This window comes from Triticum aestivum, chromosome 2D, assembly GCF_018294505.1.
Source record: "Triticum aestivum cultivar Chinese Spring chromosome 2D, IWGSC CS RefSeq v2.1, whole genome shotgun sequence".
Classification (NCBI taxonomy): domain Eukaryota; kingdom Viridiplantae; phylum Streptophyta; class Magnoliopsida; order Poales; family Poaceae; genus Triticum; species Triticum aestivum.
In genome coordinates this window covers 492,361,695-492,375,268 of record NC_057799.1, presented here as the reverse complement: position 1 = coordinate 492,375,268, position 13,574 = coordinate 492,361,695, and positions in this window count along the sequence as shown.

Below are 13,574 nucleotides of genomic sequence, written 5' to 3'. Positions count from 1 at the left end.
TAGTTGACCGCTTCTTCTTGATACTAGATGTTCCTAGTAACTCACGATGCACAAGGTTTCTCCTCATATACTATTTCACCTTAGCTAGAGGTCCGTCGCCCCCCTGAATTTCAATTTTTGGCCAGTTGATTCCCAATTAACGGAAGCATTCCCCGGCGTAACAGGCGCTAGTACGCCTATTACACCGGGGAAGCAGCGCCTTGGTGTTTATCTTAGGGGCGTGTGCGGCCTAGAGCTACTGGCGCCCGATCTGGAGGTCGGCCGGGATTAAAGGGATGGCCTAGGGGCGCTGCCAAGCACGGCGGTGGTGTGAGGTCGATGGGAGGGCGGGGCGGCGGAAGCAGGGGTCTGGGCCGGTGGTCGCTAGTGGTTCGAGAAAGATCGTCACCAGTGATTGGCGGGAGGTAGACGAAGGCCATCTGCCCGTTCCTTCTAGATCGGACGGTTCATTAAAAAAATCGACTGACCTATTTATTATCAGTCGACTGTTATCTTAGATATGACCACATGTGGTGGTGTGCTGGAGGAGTACCTGCATTTACTGTGGTCATATATTACAAAATCATACGGAGTAGAATCTAATTTTGTTTGCCATGCAATGTTGTAGAGCTATCATATGTCTCCTGTCATTTATTTTTCAGCCACCTGCTATCTGCTACTTTTACAGTGCACTAGTTCTGCACACACTTCACCCTTACTCTCACTATTGTGTTTTATGCAAGGGTATTTCAGACTCTGCTGCCAAGAGAGAAGCCAAAAAGAAAAGAGAGAAGTCGCTCCAGCTTCGTATGCGGGTAGGCAAGACACGTTACAGCGCTATAAAGGGTGCAGTGTCAGCAGATGGAGACGGTAAACGTAGCTCTGGAGTTGATGACCTCGCTCGCAATGAACCACCATCCCAGGTGCTTGCTTTAACTTTGCGGTGTCATATGTGGTTGCATGTTCCATATGGTGTCTAGCTTGTATTCGAAAGGCCGAAGTCGGTAAGATAAGGAAAGATATTTTTTTACATGAACCACCATCCCGTGAGCACCAGAAGACAAATAGCTAGTCAGGGCACTGGCCGAGCCAGTGACAAGCCCAGCAAAGATAGGCATCACCTGGAAGCCAACTAAAAAGCTGCGATGGTGGCGAAGCAGCCCGCCTCCCACCAGGCTCTCAGGTCCTAGATGATCATGCTCACCACTCCAGCCAGATGTCTAGCTTGTATTGCTTCCAATTTGGGTAAATTGCATCTGCTTAGCTTACACATTATACCTTTGAATATGACATACCTTTCTGTTTTTGGTACATACTAGTACATCTGTGTATTAACCATGTTCTTACATCAAACTAATGTTCTTGTGTATCCCTCATCAATCACTTATGACGAGGCAGGCAGGCAAGGGGACTACTCCTCATTTAAAGAATGCAGCGTCAGCCTCCCGACATGATTCTCAAGAAACAGAAATGCTAGATGAAGATAGTGAACGTAGCCTTGTAGTTGATTACAGCATTTCCCCTACAGTAGCATCGCAAGTGCTTTCTCTAACTTGGCAGCGTGATATGTGGTTGCATGTTGCATATGGTGTCTAGATTGTAATTCTTCCAATCTGGTTAAACTGCATGTGCTAGTCTGCTTAGCTTATACATTATACCTGTTAATGTGACATGCCTTCCTGTATTTAGTACATAGTACATCTGTCTATTAAGCATGTCCTTACATAAAACTATTGTTTTTTTGTATCCCGCATCAATCAACATGACGAGACACCTTTAGTATATGCAGTGCGATATTAGTTGCATCTTTCATATGATTTATAGCATGCGCTGCTTCTAATTTGTTGAAATTCCATTTATGATGGGGTGCTTTTAACTTGGCAGAGTCATATTTGTTGCATCTTTCATGTGGTGTCTAGCTTGCATTGCTTCTTATTTGCTGGGATGGTTTCTGCTTAGTTTACACAAACAGTTGTGAACATGCCATGTCGTCCTGTTTTTCGTACATATTCCATCCTGGTATCATGTGTTTGCCTTACATCAAAGTAGTGATTGTCAGTATCATGCATGAATGAGTTCTGAAGAGAGAATTTTATTGCTTTTTCTTGTTGGTTTTACTTGACAATTCAAAATCAATAAAGCGGAAGGAAGTTGCAAGGCAGCGGATAAAGGTGCTCCTTCCGAACGGAGGGCCTCTACAGTTTCTACTCCTCCACACCCCCAAGATGATTTCCAAGACAACACATGCATAGACACTCAACAAAGCTGTGTTTGTGATGAGCACGTCTCCCCTAGTGCAGCATCACCGATGCTCCCTCTAACTTGGCACTGTTATATGTGGTTGCATGTTATGTGTGATGTCTAGCTTGTATTGCTTCTAATTTTGTTGAATTCCATCTGCTTACTTTACACATTATACTTGAATAAGACACGTGTTCCTGTTTCTAGAACATACAATATCTGTCTATCACACCATGTTCTTACATCAAATTACTACTGTTGTGTAACCTGCAACAATCACTTATCATAAGACACGTTTGACTTTGGAGTGTGATATAGGTTACATCTCACGTTCTTTTCTAGCTTGTACTACTAATTTGTTGAAATGGCACTTACGATGAGACAGTTTTAACTTGGTAGAGTGATATTCGTTGCATCTTTCATATGGTGTCTAGCTTTCATTGCTTCTAATTTGTTGAAATGCCTTCTCCTTAGTTTCACATCATAAGCTGTGAATATGCAATGCTGTGAATATGCAATGGCACTAATGACGAGAGACCTCTAACATGGTAGTGTGATGTTGTTTGCATCTTGCATATGATTTATTTCTTGTACTGCTTCACATTTGTTTAAACGTCATTTATGATGAGACACTGTTAACTTGGCAGAGCGATATTTGTAGCATCTTTCATATGGTGTCTACATTCCATTGCATTGCTTCTAATTTGGTGAAATGTCTTCTTCTTAGTTTACACATCATAGTTCTGGTTATCTCTTCCGTCCTGTTTTTCATACATATTACATCCTCCTATCATGTGGTTGTCTAACATCAAAGTTCAGTTCGTCTGCATCACGCATCAATTTGTTCTGAAGAACTAAATTGTTATTCGTTTTTCTTGTCGGCTTGACTTAACATGGCACAGAGAAAGAGGAAGAAACACATAATGGCAGGGAATGAGAAGCGGATGAATCCTGCAGATTCTGCTGGTACTGATGGTGTAATAGAAGGTCAAAGTCCAGCGGAAAATTCTACAAACACGGCATCCCATGCAACACGAGTTGCAAAAAAAGCCAAACAGAAACAAATAGCTGCCACCAAACAAGCAGAGACAACCCTAGTTCTTGCAACACCTACCACAGTACTACCAGCTGCACGACTTACTCGTGCGTCAACTGAGCTAGCAGCACGTTCCCAAGCTCCCTTGCCACCTGACACTACTTCCCAAGCACTCTTGACACAAGACGAGTTGGCAATATCAGATGAACCTTGTGAGCTTCAACAGCAAGAAGGTAGTTGCTGGAGTCAAGTTACAGTCGCATGCTTCTTTATATGTAGTCTCACAGTTTGATGTACACTAACACTTCCTATGTTCGTTGTTGGACTAGCACCTAGGCGCAAGAGGAAACAAACATCAGGGATAATGCTCGATAGGTTAACTAAATCTAGAGGAGGAAGAATGGAGATCCGTTTTGAGGCACGTTTAAAAAGGCCACGTGATGCTATAGAGTCAGCCAAGTTAGTATCAGAGGCAGCGGTTGCCGTTAGGTGTCATGTACGTATCCTCCCAACATGGATTCAGTACAGGAATGACAAAGACGAAACCCAGTTCAACACCTTCCTCGACCATTTATCTGTAAGTATGGTTATGTATGGAAACCAGTAATATCGTCTTGCTCTGTCCCATACTTTCTAGGTTGCTGATAATGAGACTCCCATAATTTTCAACTGATGAGGTTCAAGTTGGATAGCCAAGATGATGCAACCAGACAAGCTTGCACCCATGTTTTCAAGTCTGCTCTGTGACAGTATCGGTATAACTTGAGGAAAACTCACTTTGAAGGCAAGGCTAACAATGAACTTTCCCAAACATCTCCAGTGGAAAATATATCGGATGAAGACTGGAGGGGCCTTGTTAAACACTGGTCTGATCCGAAGTATCAGGTACATTATATATATGTGATCAGATCACATGTTGCAGTCCTATTTATGCATGTGCCACACAAATCTATCTTCTTGTAGGTGAACTGTTCAAAGAACAAGGCCAACCGTACGAAAGTGAAATTCCAACAGACGACAGGATCTCGTAGCTATATTGCACACTGCGAGGCTCTTGTAATTAGCTGCTGTTTCACTCTTTTCGCTGTACCATATTATCAGATCTATATTGACATGTTCGAAATGCAGAGGAAAGCCCGCAAGGACCAAAAAGTACCTGAACCAAATGCTGTGGAAATCTTCAAGGACTGTCACACCAGCAAGAAGAAGGGCATGACTACACCAGTCAAAGCCGTTGTTGTAAGTCCTTAATACTCATGCCTTTTAACTACTACTTACTCTTACTTGTGCCTTGAACTGCATGGTTTGTAGCCAATGTATATTACTCTTTTCAATTTTATACACAATTGTCTTAGCGTATCATTGCACCTTACAAGGTTTAAAAGAGAGGAGTGATGTTCCTTTGATCTTGACCCGTAATCTAGTTCCGTGCTGGACTTGCCCACACAACGTTACAATTGCCTGTTTGTCTGTTCTCAGTTGTTTTGTGATATGAATGATGTCATACTATGCTTACCGTATTATAAACTTCGTCTCTTTATCCTTAGCCCTCAATACAATGTAAAGAAATAGACAATACATTATGATGGTACATGGTCATATGTTTGGAACCTGGTTTTATTATGTACTTTGCAATAAAATATAACTAATATTTTACATGGGTTCACCAGAATAAGTTCTATATATAGACCAAAGCTATTTTGTTTGGTTTTGCTGCCTCCTTAATATCTTCTGTTCTAGTACTACTAATGTAAAACCTCAACTTTTCAGCGAGCTATGGAAAAAATGGTGGAACTGCCACCTTCTGAAGGTGGCGAGGCAACTATAACCACAATGTCAGCTCTTGCTGTAGTGGGTCAGTACCTGTCCACTAACAGTGCCAAAAGCACGTTCCTACGTAATACTGGGTTGGTTGTTAAGGCAATATCGTCCAAACTGCCTCATGATCAAGATATGCAAGCTCAAAGCAATGTTGTATCTGCGCTCCAGACACAAGTCCATTCCTTAACAGAGACCCTTTGTGAAACAAGGAGAAACATTGCTCAATGTCGTCAAGATATGCATGGTTTTGAAACCAGACTATCAGACATTTGTTATGTTGTTCAGGAGCCTAGGGGAAATGAAGGCAAGGGTTATGGTGCTCTATCGGACAATACAGCATGAAAACGTAACAGTCAGGTCAAATGAACTGAGCTTCTGAACTTCTGGTGGTGCATTTATCTGCTAGACTGTTAAGTTTTATGCCAACCTTCCTTTTGTTATATAGTTGTAATTTGTTTGGGTGCGATACAAAATTTATTCTTAACATGCAGCCACCGGCTGAAGAAAACAGCAAGCCATTTTTGTATAGTGTAGGGTGTTCCCTATATTTGCACTGGTGGCGATCTTTGATGCCAAGTGGATGTAATCTGTGCAATCGCCTTAATAGCCTAGCGTTAGTTTCGGCCTAATTTATTTCCTAGTCTTCTTTTTCCCCGGTTTGCTAGTGGCCGCAACTACCATGGGCCATATACGGGCCGTAGGATCCATGGGTCTCCTACAGGCCGTCGATAAATGGGCATGTAATTGGTGGGCCTCGGGCCGTCGGATAAATGGGTCTACATGGGCCGTAATCGGGCGTAATTCGTATCGGCCCAGCACGGTAACAGGCCGTTAACAGGCCGTAGGACAGCAAAGGCTTAATTCTGTCACAGGCATAACGGGTCGTTAATGGGCCAGAATATAGGACGGGCTGGAAACGGCGCAACGGGTTAACAGGCCAGAAACGGGCCGACTCTTGCCATGGGCCGAATTTGGCCCATTAGGGTAACAGGCCAGTAACGGGCCGACTCTTGCCATGGGCTGAATTTGGCCCGTTAGGGCAATAGGCCAGTAACGGGCTGACTCTTGCCATGGGCCGAATTTGGCTCATTAGGGGAACAGGCCAGTAACGGGCCGGAAGTAATCGAGGGCCGAAAAGTAGCCCAAGAACGTATGGGCCGTCAATAGGCCGAAAGCTAACACGGGCTGGAAACGGCCCATGTAAATCACGGGCCGTTAATGGGTATAAAGAAAATTACTGATCATTATGGGCTAGAGTCACCGTGGGCCTGTAAAGGGCCGAAAGATACGAAGGCCTCATATGGGCCGAAAGACGTCGTGGGCCATACATGGGCCGAAAGTGAAATGGGCTGGTGTTATATTCGACGGCCCACATGACGTTGTTGGGCCGATTTCCTTTAGGGCCTAACGGGCCATGAGTTAACGGGCCGTAAAATGGGCTATTTGCGAAGAGACCGTTAACAGGCTTTTCATGGGCCAGCCCGTTAACTTTTGACCAAGTCAAACGGGCCGGCTTTGTAAGCTAAATGGGCCAGTGGTGGGCCGTGGCACTTGTCGACATATCATAGGCGCCTATCTGACCCACTGACGAGCTGACACGTGTTTCGTCCGGCCAATAAGAATTTTACACGTGGAAATTTCCCATTGGTCGGGGCTGTTAACGGGTTATCGGATCCAAAACCCGACCCGATAGCTTAACGGCGTTCCGTTACGGTGGATGCCACGTGTTGGTCACCCTTGACGAAAGCACTTCTGTGACGCGCGATTTATCGTCATGGAAGTGGACACTTCCGTGATGATAATCTTGGTAATGTCATGGAACACTTCTACGACAGCACAAGTATCACTATCTTGATTCTGTCATAAAATCGTCATGGATGTACATGCATGACAAAAAACGCGACCTACTGTGACAAACACGTATCATCATGGAAGTGTATTTTTTTGTAGTGATAGAAAAAACCACATTGCAAAAGAGAGCTGAAGATGCAGAAGCATCCCTTAAACCGGTGGCAGAAGAGCTGACTGGTTTAAAGCGGCAGATAAATTCCATGACCACTGCTGTGTTTGGTAAATATCCTCGCTTTAAGCTTTCAACATATATTATCCCATCAATTGCCGGTTTACTGATGCGCGTAATGATGCAGGAACTCGCATTACCCATCTGGGCTCTGACATGCAGAAGAAATTGAAGGCTGCCTATACTCTTATAGAGCAATTATATACCGGCGCGCAATGGATCATATGCACTGCTTCGCATAACAAGCCGCCACCAACCTTAATCAAAGAAACCTTAGAAAGGCTGTCAATGTTGCCTGCCTGGGTTGAAGAGTTAAAAAGATCGGCTGCCAGGGCAGGTGCTCTGACTGCGCTAACCCGGGCTAAAGCATGGGTGCCTGATCTTGATCCAGTGGATGTGGGTAAAGGCTATCCGAGCTTAAGGGTAGACGGATCAGATTTTGACAATGATGACCTCCGAGCCATAACCAGGGAAATGCGTCCACTGGCTTGCCAATTGGCTGAAGAAACTAACCTTTCACACTATCAGCCGAGTTATGACGTCAACAACAAATGGGTTGCTGCACTAACTCCTGATGCTCAAAATCTTATCCCGCCAATCCGTAAGCATACCTATGCCCCTGACGTTGAACCGTCCACACTTATAAGTGATGAAGCAGTATTCCAAGCCCTAACTGGGATCGATTGGGCGACCATTGGCTTCCAGCCACTGGGTAGAGAGGAGGAGGATGAACCGGCGCAAGATGATCCACAGCCGTCAAGTCAGCCTGCTGACGAGTCATGATCCGGAGGCCGGTTTAGCCTTCTGCGTACTCCAACACGTGCTGAAAACAATTATTCTTTTGGGCAGTAAAGCGCCTTGTAATAGGCTAGTTCAAACACTTGGTCTGCTATGCCATCACGCATATTTATTCTGCCTGACACTGTTAATCCGCCATGCTTAGGATTTATTATGTTCGTAATCCGTAGCGGTTTATTCAAGTTGTTCCTGCATACAAGAAGTTGAAAGTGTCCTGGCAGTTTACCGTCGGATGGGTCATGATGCCCAAATATGTAGCCAAGGTTTATGACCAAAGTTGTATTTGAAAATAATCAAATATGAAATAGATGATACCTGTGATATTGAATCACATCGTTGATTGACCAACTATATCGTAATGGTGATAACCCCAATCTTGAGTATTGATAACTCCTTCCATATTTTTCCGGTGTATGATAAAACCGTACCGGGTTGTAATAAACACCAGATTATCCATATATAACACTGGCGACTTGTAGTCGAAACCAGACCGGGTCAATAAGCGCCAGATTATAACTGATCACCTACTAACAACTTGTAGTTGAAAGCCAAGCCGGGTCAATAAACACCGGTTTATCATAAAATATTATAAACCTCATCAAAGGAGAGAAAACTTGGCAAATAAAAGCATAAAAAGAACATGCAAGGCTTTTCATAGGCTGCCAGGCCCAAAATCAAGGCTTTTCATGGGCTGCCAGGCCACTGAGTTAAACCATTTTACAAAGCCTTTTAAGATGGACCTCACATTAACCAATCATCGTTTTAACTTTGGCAAGTTCAGGGTCTATGAGATTGACTTGCCAAACGTTCGGCGGGTCATACCAGGATTACCTGGACGGAGTGGCTTACTTAAAGAAGGCAGGATAACCCGGGGTTTTAGGTGAATACACCTGGCTTCCAAGCCTGCCTTGATAGCCTATTACAAGGGTGTAGACTCTTTGTTCTTTGAGAAGCAAAGAGCCCCCAAGCAATATTTTGAGCTGTGCTCAGTGGGTGCCTATGTTTGAGTTGTGCCTTTGCAATACTCTCTTTGGTGATTTCCCTGGTGGCCTTACGCCGATCAAGAGGTGTAGCTATGGTTCGAATGTGACCAAGCCCCTAAGTGATTTCCCTGGTGGCCTTACGCCGATCAAGAGGTGTAGCTATGGTTCGAATACGACCAAGCCCCCAAGTGATTTTATATATATATGGCTTTATAAGCCGGATCAATGGGTAAACAGAAACTCCGCTTTATAAACAGAAGCCCCCATGCAACCACACATGATTTAAGAAGAACAACAGAGACCCCGCTTTAGCTGAGGCTCCGGTTTATTATATTGATCATAATATATATATATTGTCATAACTATGTACATGATAAGAGGCAGCGGCTCAAGTATAGTAAGGCCGAAGATGAGCGATATTCCACGGCCGGTGGGTCTCCTCCTCCGATTTACGTGAGTCTTTGTTCTCTCGAACATCGATAAGGTAATATGACCCGTTATGCAGATTCTTGCTGACCGCAAAGGGTCCTTCCCAAGGCGGGGATAACTTGTGGATATCATTCTGATCCTGGATGAGTCAGAGTACCAGATCGCCCTCTTGAAAAGTTCTGGTCCTAACCCGGCGGCTGTTATAACGACGCAAATCTTGCTGATAAATCGCCGAATGAGCTGCTGCAATGTCACGCTCCTCATCTAACAAGTCAAGTGCTTCCTGTCATGCCTTCCCATTGTCAGTTTCAACATAAGCCGCGACATGAGGTGAATCATGAAGGATGTCACTAGGGAGAACCGCCTCTGCTTTGTAAACCATGAAAAAAGGCGTATAACCCATAGATCTGTTGGGCGTGGTATTGATGCTCCATAACACAGAAGGTAACTCCTCCACCCAACAACCCGGCATCCGTTGCAAAGGAACCATGAGCCTGGGCTTGATGCCTCTCAAGATCTCTTGATTGGCTCTCTCCGCTTGACCATTAGATTGGGGGTGAGCTACTGATGATACATCAAGCCGGATGTGCTCACGTTGACAAAATTCTTTCATAGCACCCTTGGACAGATTAGTGCCATTACCAGTTATGATGCTGTGTGGAAAACCAAACCGAAAAATCACCTTCTAAATGAATTGAACCGCCGTGGCTGCATCACACTTACTTACTGGCTCTGCTTCCACCCACTTAGTGAACTTATCAATCGCCACCAAAAGGTGGGTCTTCTTATCCTTGGATCTCTTAAAGGGCCCAACCATATCTAGCCCCCAAGTTGCGAACGGCCAAGTGATTGGAATCATCCTCAGTTCTTGAGCCGGAACATGAGCTCGGTGGGAAAAAATTTGATAGCCATCGCACTTTTTGACCAAGTCTTCAGCATCAGCATGAGCCGTCAACCAATAGAAGCCGTGACGAAAGGCCTTGGCTACCAGAGACTTTGAACCGGCGCGGTGACCACAATCTCCTTCGTGGATCTCACACAAAATCTCACGGCCTTCTTCAGGACACACGCAACGCTGAAACGCCCCTGTCACACTGCAATGATGTAATTCTCCATTGACAATAGTCTTTGACTTGGACCGCCGGATTATCTGCCTGGCCAAAGTTTCATCCTCCGGTAACTCGCCCCGGTTCATATACGCCAAATACAGAACCGTCCAATCGGGGATGACATGAAGGGCCGCCACCAACTGCGCCTCTGGATCAGGAACAGCCAAATCCTCTTCTATAGGTAACTTGACCGACGGATTATGCAAAACATCTAGAAAAACATTAGGTGGCACCGGTTTACGTTGGGAATCTAAACGGCTTAAAGCGTCCGCCACTTCGTTCTTTCGCCGGTCCACATGGTCAACCTGATAACCTCTGAAGTGACCTGCAACAATATCCACCTCTCGACGATATGCTGCCATGAGCGGGTCCTTGGAATCCCAAGTACCAGACACTTGTTGAGCCACCAGGTCCGAGTCACCGAAGCACTTAACCCGGCTTAAATTCATCTCCTTAGCCATTCGAAGACCATGGAGTAAAGCCTCATATTCAGCTGCATTGTTAGTTCAAGGGAACATTAAACAGAGAACATAACAAAACTTATCACATCGTGGGGAAGTTAATACGACTCCAGCCCCCGAGCCCTCCAATTGCCTGGACCCATCAAAATGAATAGTCCAATAAGTATTATCCGGCTTCTCTTCTGGCGCCTGTAACTCTGTCCAGTCATTGATGAAATCCACGAGCGCTTGGGTCTTGATTGCCGTCCAAGGCATATATTTTAACCCATGAGGTCCAAGCTCAATGGCCCACTTGGCAACCTGGCCAGTTGCTTCCCTGTTCTGGATTATATCCCCCAAAGGAGCAGAACTGACCACAGTGATGGGATGACCGTGAAAATATTGCTTAAGCTTCCGGCTTGCCATGAAAACTCCATACACCAGCTTTTGCCAATGTGGGTACCACTACTTGGACTCAATAAGCACCTCACTGATATAATAAATCAGCTGCTAAATTGGATACTCCTTTCCGGCCTCCTTGCGCTCCACCACAATAGCCACACTAACAGCCCGGGAATTAGCAGCCACATATAACAACAAGGGCTCTTTATCAACAGGAGCAGCAAGGACAGGCGGCTCAGCTAGCTGCCGCTTTAGATCCTCAAATGCTTCATTGGTGGCATCACTCCAGACGAAGTCATCCGTCTTCTTCAACATCTAATACAAAGGGATGGCCTTCTCCCCAAGGCGACTGTAGCGATCAGACCTCAAATGGTCGGTGCTGCTGTGCACCAGTGTCATCCCTGGATTAGTAATGCTGACACGCACAGTACAAATGGAGGATTTATAACAGAGTAGCAATCACACACTTATTACATCGAATATCTCCGAAGAGATTAAGTATGATAAACATGGCTTAAGGCCATCTAAAACGATAACAGCGGAAGACTTGGAAGATAAGTGAGTCCATCAACTCCAGCGGCATCACTGAGTATAAGACCACGACCTAAGGCACCTTACTCGTCATCTGAAAAGTCTGCAACATGAAACGTTGCAGCCCGAAAACGGGTCAGCACATAGAATACGCTGGCAATATAACACATAGAGAATAATGAACAATAATAATGCTATACTACATGCATATATGGCTGGTGGAAAGCTCTATGGTTACAGTTTTGCGAAAAGCCAATTTTATCCTACTTCAACGGAATAAATTTTATTTAACTATCATGGTGGTTGTGAAACATTGAGATGGTTGGCAGCATCTCAATCCCAATTAAATGTCATCAATAACCCAACAAAATTAACTAGAAGTAACATGGTGATGAGATTCACATGATAATCCAAGTACTAGATACTCAAGTTGTCCATAACCGGGGACACGGCTATCCATGATTAGTTTGTACACTCTGCAGAGGTTTGTGCACTTTTCCCCACAAGACTCGATCTCCTCCGTTGGATTACTCGCACTACATGGTGTTTGAGTAACGGATGACCGAGACACAGTCTTTCAGAAGTGTTTGCACCTTACGTATGGGTAGACAGTTACACCTACTTTCCCCTACATCTGCTAGTCTACCACTGTAAGAGTTCACACAACTTAATCAACTATGCTAGAGCCCATAATAGCTTGCGGCTGCATACAGAAGTTTCTAGCATGAATGATCTCATGATCCCTTTGAACCTGGGTGGCGGTCCAAAAGAAAAACAGGCAATCCTGGAATACCCAGGTACCTCAATCCACCCAGATGTGAGTTTTAGTTGCCACCTTAAGTAAACCATTAATTAACAATCTCACATCTGTCATGGAAATCTCTCAAACCCAATCCACGTCTACGAGCATAGCATGGCAATATAATAGCAAACGTAGAAGTAACTCCCAAGGGTTTGATAATAAAACGGGTAATAGGTACTACCTCAACTACTTCCCAATTCCCACAATTTAATTAGATCCTAACCATGCAATGTTTGAGGATAAAAAAATAGATCTAATGCAATAAAAATTGGGTATGGAAGGTATATGATCAAAGTGTTACTTGCCTTGCTGATGATCCGCAAAACCTAGCGATTCGAAGTAACAAGCGGCACACTCCGGGTACACTATCGCAAACAAACAAGCACACAATCAGTACTCATCTAATGCACAGGTAAAACTCGAATGAAAGATCCAACCAGAAAGTTCAACTTAAGAACTCCGGTTTGCAAAAAGAATAAACTCGAAAGAAGCAACGAAAGTCAAACGGCGAAAGTAAGAAGCTTCGTTTACTAATCTGGATCTAGGTCAAATTTTACTGTAGCAAAAACTTGTTTGAGTAGGTTAAACGGAAAGAGAAGTTCGAGATGAAACTCTAGGCGCTTGAATCGCCTGATTCCGATAAACGAGCGAGAAGTTAAACAGAAACGAAGTTTCGATCAGAAATCGAATCTGAGAAAAATCGCGGAAAAATCCGACGAAAAAGAAAAACGGACGAACGGTTAAAGAACGGACGTTCGTTAACAGAGAAAAAAACCGACGAACGGTTCGGTGAACGCTCGCAAAATAATAAAACCGAAAAAACCGATCTAGGTTTTTTTTTAAACGTATGGTTTTTTTTAAAGAAAACCGGCAAAACGAGGCGAGGCAGTACCTCGTCGGGCGGGGCTCCGGCGGGGCTTGGCCGGCTCCGGCGAGAGGCGGCGAGGGCGGCGGGGTGCGGGGTACTCGGGGAAGGGCGAGGG